Genomic DNA, 9,737 nt, shown 5'->3' on the forward strand with positions numbered 1-9,737 from the left:
TTAGTCAATCCTTATAGAAGGATCAGAATTAGAGAAAGTGAGCAGTTTCAAGTTCCTGATTGTCAATTTCTCTGAGGACTTAACCAGGCTACAACATATATATATGGCAGATATATAAGGCAAGACAGTGGCTATATTTCCTTAGGAGTTTGAAGAGATTTGGTTTGTCAACTTAAACACTCAAAAACTAGAAATGTACCTTGGAGATCTTTCTGACTGGCTGCATCACCTCCTGAAATGCAGAAGGGGCCTGAAATGCAGAAGGGGGGCACTGCTGCACAAGATCAAAATATATTGCAGAAGCATGGAAAATCAGTCAGCTCCATCAAGGGTACCTGTCTCTGTAGTATCCAAGACATCTTCAAGGAGTGGTGCCTTAGGAAGGCAGAATCCATCATTAATGAGCCCCAACAGCCAGGACATACCCTCTTCACACTGTTACCACCAGAAAGTAAGTGCAGAAGCCAAAAGGCACACACTCAGTGATTCAAGAATAGCTTCTTCCCCTCTGCCATCCAATTTCTAAATGGGCACTTAACCCATGAACACTACCTCACTACTTTATTTCCAATATTTTGCACTACTTATTTTCATTTACCTATTTAATAGATATATGCATATATATGCACTGTAATTCAGTTTGTTTTCACTGTTTATTTATCATGTATATCAGTGTACTGCTGCTGTAAAACAGCAAATTTCACTCCATTTGCTGGTGATATTAAATCTGATTTTGATTCCCTTCTGCCATCAGATTTCCGAATGGCCAGTCAGCCCATGAATGCAACCTCGCAATTCCTCTTTTCCGCAATTCTTTTACTTCTTGTACATTATGGTAATTTTTGCATCTTGTGCTGTACTGCTGACTAAAACATCAAATTTCACAAGTATCAGTGATACTTAACCTGATTCTGATTCATGAGAACAATGATTCCAGTGTCACAGGGAGAACGATGGCCGGTCACTTCCTCCTTGTGCCACACTCCTGTGAAGCTGAACAAGAACAGCCAGTGTTGCTGCCAAGGTATCATATTCATGTGGTGTTCATCCCTTAAGGTTAATTATTGTACAACTTAATCAAACAAATGAGGAATCAGAATTTTTGAGAGCAACTTATAAATTATCAGTTTTCTTGTATAAAATTCTAACTGATGGATCACAGGCTCAGTTCTCATTGAGTTATGTCTTGTAGATTTATCAGGTCTCCATGGTTAACTCATTGAAGTGTTTAAAATGCAAACAATCCTTGGATGAAGACACAGTTTTCTTGGATATACCTTTATCTGTTTGCTCGGCTAATGATGCAGAGAAGTTTGATTCCATGGTAAGTTAAAAAATACAAGGAAAATAAGATAAACTTTTCTTAAAAATTAGAGTGATTGGTTACTTTCCTGCAATGAGTTTAACATCGCATTTTTATTCTTGATTCCACAAAGATGAGTCTGTAGTTCTTCATGCTGCAAATCAGAGGAGCAACTGAAACAGCTGAATGGTAAAAATAATATTTTTTCATGGACAAATCATTTCCTTGAGCCCTTTAGTACTGCCAGATGTCAGTGCAATGTCTTCACTGGTGAGACGTGTCAAGTACATACAATGTGGAATTCCATATGAAATATATTCACATGAGGATTTACAACACGGAGAGTGAATGGCTGCAACATTTGAAATGTATAGCAAAGAGATCTGCTAATCTTCAGCTTTGTATTGATGAAACAGGAAAAGTAAAAGTCATCTCTACCTTACATTTTTCAGAGATACTATTTTAAGCACTTGCCACAAATTCTTACATTTCAACTGAAGCGCTTTGGATTTGATTACAATTACATGGCAAATCAGAAAATTACAGATTGCATTACTGTTCCCCCAGTTTGGAATTTACAAGATCTCAGGTAACATTTTTGTCATTAGTAACAATACTGCAGTTTAAAATAACATTGAATTTTAAATTATGGTGCATTCCAGAATGTTGTAATTTGCAGCATGCATTTTCAGTATGATTAACTCAGCAAACCCAGGGGATTAAAAAGCATTGTTCTGTCGTGGCTCCGGATTATGGTTGGCAGTAACTATCAGGTAGTTCTTTGTAGTATGTTTTTTTAGTTTTCCACATTTCTTCATTGTTAACAGTAACTCTTAGCCAGTTACTGTTGTTTCTTTCACTCCTTGTTAGTTTTGTTTTATTTGTAATTTTAATATTTGATGTATCAAATATTAATAAGAATTAATATTCAGTTTTATCTCAGTGAGTTTGGAGAGTTTCAATTTTTCTCTGAATGTTCATTTTGCTTTAGGTAGGACGTAGGACTGGGCTAATACCGTATGTATGGCTCTGATACATTTGGTGCTAGAATTTGTAGCTACTCTGGTCCATCTTGCCTGCCTTTAATATTTATGATACCTGGGCAACACAATGCTCATATTCTGCATTCTATCTGAAACCATGTGATCTCTATAAGAGGTGAGAAAGAACAGAACTGTGACACTGATAGATTGTGTGGTTTCAATGTTTGATCTCGTCAGTCTGTCTTGTGTTGTTAAGACTGTTACAAAACACATCTAACTGTGATTTCACAGCATTTGCCATGTGAGATCATTGGTTGCACCTGTTTAGCCACTGAAGTTAACAGAAACAATACACCTGACACATGATGCTCTCATCTGAGGTTACGTTCAGTGATAAAGTTGAAAATCTCCCCTGATATTTACAATTACGTTAATTTTATACCTTAATTCAAGTTTACTTTTATTTACAGGATGTTCACAATGAATGGTGTGTAAAATTTACAGTGAACAGGGTAAGACAGGCAAATAAATGTATTACATTGCAGGTATTTGTGGCTCACTTGGAGAGTATTTTCTCATTTAGATGGGGATTGCATCCACATCTTTAGTTGCCACAGTGCCACACGATGGCATAAATCCCTGTGTAAGAATGGGAGGAGGAAAGGATAGGGTAATTTTTTTTCCATACAAAACATCTATTGTTCAATATTTGGAAATATAGACTCAGTTGTAGCATTCTGGGGGCAGCTATGCTTCATGTGTTTGATCACATCAAGCTACAATGTGAACCAGTGCTTGTACACAGCTCAGCAAACAGGGACCCTTGTGGTAGGAAGTCTTCACCACCACCACTGTCAGCATCAGTAAGGTATCATGATGACATTATTCATTTCAGCTGATCAGTTAATAGCAGAAACATACTGAGGTAGTCTTCACATTGAATGATAGATGACCGAAGACTGAAGTAAATTACACAGTATATGACTACTGTCCATTGACCTACCAGCACTCCCCTAATAATTAGTCAAAGAAATGTATAGATCAGAAAAAGGCACTTTAACCAATCTGGTCAATCCTGAAATCACTTTAATTGCCTATTCCCATCGACCTGCACCAGAACTATATCTTTCCACTACCCCAACCATCCACGTACCTATCCAAACTTTACCTAAATGTTGAAATCAAGTCCGTATGCACCACGTATGCTGGCAGATTATTCCACACTCTCATGACCCTCTGAGTGAAAAACTTTCCCCTTGTGTTCCCCTTAAATTTTTCACCATTCACCCCAAGCCCACGACTTTTGGTTGTAGTCCCAGCCAACCTCAGTGGTAAAAGCCTGCTTGCAGTTATTCTATCTATACCCCTCATGAGCCTCTATCAAATCTGCTCCCAATCTTCGATGTTCTAAGGAATAAAGTCCTAACCTATTCAATCTTTCCTTAATAACTTAGCTTCTCCAGACCAATTAGCATCCTTGTGAACACCCCTCATAATTTTGTATACATCTATCAAATCTCCTCTGAATCTTCTATGTTCTAAGGAATAAAGTCCTAACCTATTCAATCTTTCTTTATAACTCAGGTTCTCCAGACCTGGCAGAATCCCTGTAAATTTCCTCTGTACTCTTCAACTTCTTTCCTGAATGTAGAAGACCACAACTGCACAGAATACTCAAAATTAGGCCTCACCAACAACTTATATAACTTCAGCAGAACATCCCATCTCCTGTCCCATCAATACATTGATTTATGAAAGCCATTGTGCCAAAAGCTTTCTTTAAAATTGAAATACCTCGGTTGATTCAAATTAACACCAATGTCACTGCAAATGAAAAACTTAAGGGATGTTTAAAGGGCCAGGCAAAGATAATGCTGTTTACATGATTGCCAAAGTTAACAGTCCACTTCCTGAAGCATTTTTGGGATGCTTAACCAGAAGCATTGATTGATAGATTAGGTACTTAATGAGATGTTTCTTCAAATTCCACAAGTGTTAGCTCTGTTTTAAGGAATAAATGACATTTAAAATTAAGAGAATCCCACATTCCTGTGTTGCTGAGTTCCAATTTGATTCTAGATTAAGTTTTATTCTTATTTCAACCCTTGCGTTAGTATGAAATAAAACAGTTTTACTTAATGCAGTTATTAAGGTATATTTGATCGTTAAACATTCAAAGCACAGAAAGACTTCAAGGAAATTTTTAGCATACCGTCACCTTTAGATTGTGACAAGCCAACAGGAAATGAAACAGCATCGCTGGGCAATTATGACGTGGTTTTTGGGGTTTGGAATCTGCAGAACGTTGATTTGAAGTACTGGATGTGTTGGAACTTGGAATGAATTAGAATGTGGACAGAGACAGATCAGATTAACCAAAATGAGCAGCAGATGCTGTTCAGAAACTCCATGTCCCAGTTGGGCAACTAATATTCTGCCCTTTTATAGGAGAATAATGTCCCGAGTAACTACTGTTCAAGGGCTTTGGAAGAAAGACAAAGATCCCTTTCATTCCTGTGAGTATAGAAAGGATCTTCTATGGATTATGAAGGAAAACATCCTGAGGCAGTCAAAGGTTTGTTGGAACAATCAGGAACAAATCACCTGCTCCAAAGCAGCTATTTAAAGAAACTTGATTGATCTTATGATTATGAGAGAGTCAAAAGCTGTTTTGACATGTTTGTTACTCTCTCCTTTAGATCAGTCAGAGGAAGTTTTTAAGGACAAGGAGGTAAGGTAGCAGAAAATAATTGAAGTAGACTCATGTCCTGTCTATCTTTTCTTTAACAAACACTTGTAGTTCTTTCTCCCACTGTACAGTAACAGTACAATGAAATCTACCCATGCTGAAATGTTTCAATAAACATTGTGGATTTGTATCCTAGAAGTGATGCTGTCAAGAAATGCTTGCAGATTCCAAACAAAAAGAACCTTCCTGGCCAACATCTGCCAATCACCAAAGTGGAGAGGGAGTTCCATCAACCCCAGTCCCTGACAATTTGCTGATCTGTAACACAACACTGCATGCTGTGTTGCTTAAGACAATCAAGGACATAGAATCTCTAAAGAATAATTGACCAAGATTTTCCTGCATTAGAGATCTTGAGATTTTTAGCAGTATTGTGATTGGATGGAAAATAATTCCTGCTAAAATTTCTTTCAGGAAGATTTTTGGTAAGCTTGGATGTGTCAGTCCTGTTCATGGGTTGGGTGGAGGAAAAGAACTGTTTCACCTTCAATGAGCTATCTATTGTCTCTGTATTTTGCATTTGATGTGATGGTACTTGGGTCACTGTAGGTTCTACATACTTAAAAACCTGAGTATGTGATCTGTATAATTCTCCAATTAGATTTATACTCAATGTGCAATTAACATTTGAATAGAGTTTGTTATAAATATTCTGTTTAAATTGACAGTCCACTTTTCCATATATATACTTGCATATTCTATACCTTGACTGGCATTTCCCAGAAGAAATGAGTTAGCAACAAAATTAATCTTGAAATGCACTCACACTACCATTTTGGCAATGATGCAAAGTGGTTTTGACCACGTAACCAGGCTAAAATTGTGGAGTGTAAGTGAGGTATTAATGTTTGAAATGATTGATTTTAACTTGACAATCTAATTCAGGTTACATTCAGCAGTGTTAGTATGTTGACAAAGTGATGAACGTTGACATCCATAAAAATACCTGTAGTACGAAAGCTAGTGAATCACTCCTTCACATCTCTTCCACTCTGGTGCACTACATTCATCTGAGCAACAGGGTCTCCTTTATAAATAACTTTACTGAGCACCAATGGTCAGGATGTCAGGATGTTGAGGCAACTCTTCTCTGTTTCCATTTGATTTTTCCAACCAAGCTTTGACACTGTCTTTTGACACCTTCACTGTTACAGTGAGGGCTCCTGCAAGCCTGAGGAATAGTTCCTCATCTTCTGTCTTTAACTGTCTCGTTTATTCTCCATTGATAAGCATAGACATGCCTGCTGACTATACACAGCAGGCCTGGTAATTGGTTTACTAATTCACATGCACTGAGATATAGTGATACACTTCTGTTTGCATGACATCCAGGCAGATTGAGCCATACACAGCAACACGCACAGTTCATAATTTTCTTACTGTGTCTTTCTCACCAACTGTCAGTGACAAAAATCACTGCTTTATGAACACTAGTGCATGTAGCTGATGCTATTTTCAAAACAGTTCACTCAAAGCATGGTGTAGCGTCCAGCGGCCACACAAGGGCACACATCTGACACTAGTTAGACACCGTTCAGCAACAGTCTCTTGCTCAAATTAAACGAGGGTAGATTTAGTGTTATTTCTCTTTCTGGCCTTCTTCTGGCTCAGTCTTGGGTCTTTGTGGGTGGAGGGTGGAGAGTCTCTCTGTATATTTAGTTTTTTCATTTGGGCTGACTTAAAACTACAAAGATGTCTGCAGTGTTGTCACCTCTGGTTCCTCCCTGAACTTTTGTTCCTCTTCCAGGTTCATGAGTTCACATTATGGTTAACTCTTTACATACCAAAGGGTTGATTCTATGAAATTATGGCTCTGATTATTAATTTTGTCTCTTGGAATACAAATGATTTAAACCATCTGATTAAACAGAAGAAGACATTTAAACTATTCCAAAGACTGAATGCTCATATTATTTTTGTACAAGAAACTCATGTGAGGAAAGAGGATAATCAGCGTTTTTTCAGGTTTTGGAGGGTCAACCGTTCACTCAAATTTGCATGCTAAAGTGAAAGGAGTTTGAATTTTTATTGATTCATCAATTACATTTGTGCATCATCATACGGTTTCTGATCCGAATGGTAGATTTTTGTTTATTACTGGGTTACTTTGTAACAGAAAAGTGGTTATGGCTAATGTTTACGCTCCAAATATGGATTATACCAAACTTTTTAAGAATTTGTTGACGTTTTCCCTGATCTAAATGAATATATGCTGATAATGGTTGGTGATTTTAATTGTTGTTTGAATCCTTCGATGGATAGATCCATATCTACTCAAGCCTTACCAAACAAGTCATTTACTCTTATCAATTCCTTCATGAATGATTCTGGAATTTTGGATATTTGGAGACTTGTACACCCCAAGGATAAAGTGTTCTCATTTTTTTCACACGTTTATCATTCTTACTCTAGAATTGATTACTTTTTTATTGAATCTCATCTCATTCCATCTGTGATTGACTGTGACTATGACATTATTGCCATTTCTGCTCATGCTCCAATGAAACTTTCTATCAAATTAATGGATACAGCTCCTAGTATTGGACAATGGCGATTTAATTCCAATCTGCTTCAAGACTCAGATTTTGTTAAGTTTATGAAGGAACAGATTGATTTCTTCTTTTCAACTCAGCTTACCGAAGAAATTTCCAACGGGTCACTTTGGGACTCTTTTAAGGCATATATTCGAGGTCAGGTTATTTACTATTCTGTTGGTATGAGGAAACGTACTAAGAATGAAACATTATTATTGGTTGATAAGATCAAAGCAATAGATAAGAAATATTCAATCGCTTCTAGTAAGGAGCTTTATAAACAGAGAGTCGAGCTTCAAATGGAATCTAATTTATTACTTACATCCTCGATTGAAAATCAATTAATGAAAAGTAGAAGTAATGTTTATATACTTGGTGATAAATCGGGTAAATTATTAGCTAATCAATTGAAAATTGCCACGGTTAAACGCCAAATCATTAAAATTCGTAAACAAGATGATAACTTGACAGTTAATCATGATGAAATACACAAAACGTTTCAAGATTTTTATACCTCTTTATATAACTCTGATTTTCCCAATGATCCTAATCTCATGTATGACTTTTTAAGGAAATTGAATTTTCCGAAATTATCACCCGAAGAACATTTAATATTAGAAACTCCCATTACAGATGAAGGAATAAAAGGTGCCATTTTTTCAATGAATTCTGGTAAAGCACCAGGTCCAGACAGTTATACAATAGAATTTTCTAAGTGTTTCTCTTCCACTCTCTCTCCTTGGCTACGTAGAGTTTTTAAAGAAGCAATTAGATTAGGTAAATTACCACAATCATTTTATACGGCTTCTATTTCCTTAATTTTAAGAAAGAATAAAGATCCTACTGATTGTGCATCATATCGACTGATACCTTTGTTAAATGTAGAATCTAAGATATTGGTGACTAGGTTGGAGAAGGTGTTACCTCGAATTATATCTGTGGATCAAACAGGATTTATTAAAAACTGTTACTCTTTTAACATTAGGAGATTAATGAATATTGTTTACACTCCTTCACATAGTACTCCAGAAAGTGTCATTTCATTAGATGCTGAGAAAGCATTTGACAGGGTTGAATGGCCATATTTATTTTCTGTACTTGAGGAATTTAATTTTAGTTCAACATTTATATCTTGGATTAAATTGCTATATAATACCCCAGTAGTTTTTAATCTTCCTTTTCTTGCTTATTTCAGGGCACCAGGTAAGGCTGTCCTATATGTCCATTACTATTTGATATTGCTCTGGAACTTATAGCAATTGCTATTCCAGAATCATCCGATATTTTTGGTATTACCCGTAGGAGTCAGATATATAAACTATCATTCTATGCAGATGATTTATTATTGTATATTTCTAATCCTGAGGAATCCATTCCCGTAATTTTATACAACACATAAAAAATGCTGGTGGAACACAGCAGGCCAGGCAGCATCTATAAGGAGAAGCACTGTCAACGTTTCGGGCCGAGACCCTTCATCAGGACCCATAATTTTATCTTTGTTGGCTCAGTTTAATAATTTTTCGGGTTACTAACTGAACCTTATTAAGAGCGAACTGTTTCCTCTAAACATGCAGGTTCCAATTTATGGATGCCTTTAAATTGGTTACAGACTATTTTATATATTTAGGGGTTAAAATTACAAAAAGACATAAGGATTTATTTAAGGCTAACTTTTTACCTTTAATTGATCAGATTAAACATTTATTTACCAATTGGTCACCAATGTATTTATTTTAAGTGGTACCAATTTTTATTCCAAAATCTCTTTTTGATAGTGTTGATTCTAAAATTTCTTCTTATATTTGGCAGAATAAAAGCAAAAGGTACTTCCAGGTCTAAAAAGGAAAGTGGTCTGGTGCTGTTGAATTTTAGATTTTATTATTGGGCAATTACTATCCGCTATTTGAAATTTTGGCTATGGGACTTGGATATAACTTCAAACCCTCATTGGGTAAATCTCAAATGTAAATCGGTACAAGGGTTTTCACTGGGTTCTATTTTAGGGACTTCGCTTCCCTTTGCTCTTTCTAAATTGTATAAACTATTAGATAATCCAATAGTTAAATACACTTTACAAGTATAGTTTCAATTTCAGAAATTTTTTGGGTTGAATCAATTTATTTTAACAAGTCCTATTATACCTAACTTTTTTATCTATCCCTCTA

General features: G+C 36.1%; 1 long non-coding RNA gene across 1 annotated transcript; it reads left to right on the forward strand.

Annotated features, from left to right (window-relative positions):
* Nucleotides 1-948: 948 nt before the first annotated feature.
* Nucleotides 949-7,561, forward strand: LOC132404974 (uncharacterized). Its single transcript, XR_009515727.1, has 6 exons — nt 949-1,024; nt 1,193-1,324; nt 1,437-1,492; nt 1,756-1,892; nt 4,986-5,017; nt 5,172-7,561. It is a non-coding gene; the product is annotated as an uncharacterized LOC132404974 (long non-coding RNA).
* Nucleotides 7,562-9,737: the final 2,176 nt, after the last annotated feature.

Source organism: Hypanus sabinus, chromosome 2 (assembly GCF_030144855.1).
Source record: "Hypanus sabinus isolate sHypSab1 chromosome 2, sHypSab1.hap1, whole genome shotgun sequence".
Taxonomy (NCBI): domain Eukaryota; kingdom Metazoa; phylum Chordata; class Chondrichthyes; order Myliobatiformes; family Dasyatidae; genus Hypanus; species Hypanus sabinus.